Genomic DNA, 2,526 nt, shown 5'->3' on the forward strand with positions numbered 1-2,526 from the left:
ATACCTTCCCAACCTAAACAAGACTTAGCAGTTACCATATTCATCATGAGCCCTGCTCCCTGTCTATGTACCCCATCCTTCCTGCTTGAGTAAATAAATTCTAAGTCATCTAATTTCATGTTTCCTATACCTGGGATATGAGTTCCTGTAAATTCTTAGAAATCTAGTTCGAAGAGAATGAATTCGTCAGTCAAAATGTCGATACGATAGTTTTTTTTTAATGTAACATTCCAAGTTGCAATTTCATATTCTTTTACTCATTGTTTTAACTTAATCAGTGATCATGACGAAGTGGTCCTGAATGGTTATCCTATTATAATCAAGTGAAGAAAAGCTGTTCAGCTGAGCCTCTATAATCATGAAGTCTCAACTGCAGTTTTTATGGCTAATAAGCTGAAAAATCAATTGTACACCATGCAAGAAAATGGCTACTAATGAAAACTACTGAGCAAAAACGGACTAAAACCTTCAAGGTCTACATCATTTTTAAAAGCAACATCTAAGAAAGATTCATTAACTTTTCCTTGGACTATGAGTTTTTCATTTCCTCTTGTAACAAAGGGATATTTATCATAAAAAAGCAATAAATTAAAAAGCTTGTAATGAAAGATTTTTACTGAACATACAAACAAGAAAAGCAATAAAACTCAATGAAAATACACAGACTAATATTAGTTCCTTCAGCTGATTTGTTTCGCTTAGTTAAGAATGCTCCCTTTCCTCAGTCGGTCAATTTGTTAATATCATTTCTATATTCATTTGAAATGGAAATCTACCAATAATGGGTACAATTTGTTAGGCAGTTCACAACAACAACAAAACTTTTTAACACAAAAATGATAACAGAAGTCCAAATATTTTGGTTTCACACCTAGAAGCCTTTATGAACGTAGAAAAGAAAACTAGCTTAAATAAAAATTAAAAAAAAACTAAGAAAATACACAAACGCTATGCTAAAAAACAAAAAGACTGAGGAAAGGATACTCACATTCCTTGACGCAAGGATGTCTGTTATGTGCCATTGTAAATATATGTATCAGCTAATCTTCTGATATGATACTGTAATAAAATGAAAGAGTATTTTTATTTAAAAATCTTACGTATGCCCTAGGTTAAAAAATTAAAATAAACTACATATCAAGAGAATATTGAATATGATATATCTAATGAATGTTCTTCGCTGGTAAACAAACTTAATTACTTTTTCAACGGTTGTTTTATCTTACCGTTTAAGGTTAAACTTATATGAGGCTGAATCTTTACAATTTCTTGATTTTCTTTACTATTAAAAGTAGCCTGTTTTTTATTAAACAAATAAAAATCAAATTTAATTGCTAATCACATTTGTCTCTATTTGTAGCACAAACTGCGTTTTACATATTTTTTTTATTTAATTTCTAAATTTTCACAGCGACTTTGTAATAGCCTAACACAATCATTAACTAATTTTGCTTCATCAAACATAACATTATGGTACGGAATGTCAAACAGACGTTCCACGACTGTTTAATTAGAAGTTGCTGATTTTTTCTTCTTTTTTTTCAATTGTACTTCAAGGAATAATATATTGTAATTTTGTGCTGTTGGAGTTTGTTTTCTAAATTTTCTTCGGTTTTCCCAACATGATATTTTCCTGGAGAACAAGATATTCTATTTGCACCACTTTGTGTTTTTTTTTTTGGAATTACATCTTTGCCTGAATTTACTATATATCTTAAAGTTATAATAGGTTTGAAAGCAAGTTTAATATTTCGTCTTTTTATTCTTTTGCTAATTTTTGGGATAAAACTGAGACAAAAAGCTAAAGATGTATAATTTAGTTTCTTATTGACTTCAGTGGCGTACTCATAAAATAATTATGGAGGGGGGGGGGGAGGGCTGACAGGGTGTTACTGGGCCAACCAACGGAAAAGTTTAAAAATTCCTTAGAAAAAAACAGCATTTAAGGCATTAGTTTAAGTTTATTTTAGCTCTGAATGCAAGCTTCGAGGAGGGACTACAGAATGAATGATGAAACCGAGCAGATTAAATAAGATTTAAAAACATAATGTATTTTTTCTCGAGGGGGTGGGTCTACATCCTCTTTAGCTCCCCCCCCCGTGGGTTTGCGCCTGATTGATTTCGTTGATACTTTTCAAAATCCTCGCTAGTATTCCGCTAGTTATATTATTTCATATAGAGCAAAATTAAAATTGTTTCTAAATGATTAGGGGGGGGGGTTAAAAGGATAAGCAAAACTTTTTGAAAAAAAAGGTAAATATTTCGGTTAAACCCTACCGCTAGCCAAGCCAATATTCACATATCGGGGAGATAAGCAAAGGTCACCGATTTGGGAAAATGCGGGAGGTGGGGCTATAATTTGTTTGGATTATTTTTATAAGGATAGAAAAAAATATGTTTTTCAAAATGACGGGGATTAATCCTTAAAAATGAAACGCCAAAGTAAAAATATTTTTCAAAATCTACGGGGATAATTGAACCACCTTCCCATTAATGCCCTATATTGAACATAATAAAGAAAAATGT

This window comes from Artemia sp. Qi Xiang Cuo, chromosome 8, assembly GCF_049724085.1.
Source record: "Artemia sp. Qi Xiang Cuo chromosome 8, ASM4972408v1, whole genome shotgun sequence".
In the NCBI taxonomy this organism is placed as follows: domain Eukaryota; kingdom Metazoa; phylum Arthropoda; class Branchiopoda; order Anostraca; family Artemiidae; genus Artemia; species Artemia sp. Qi Xiang Cuo.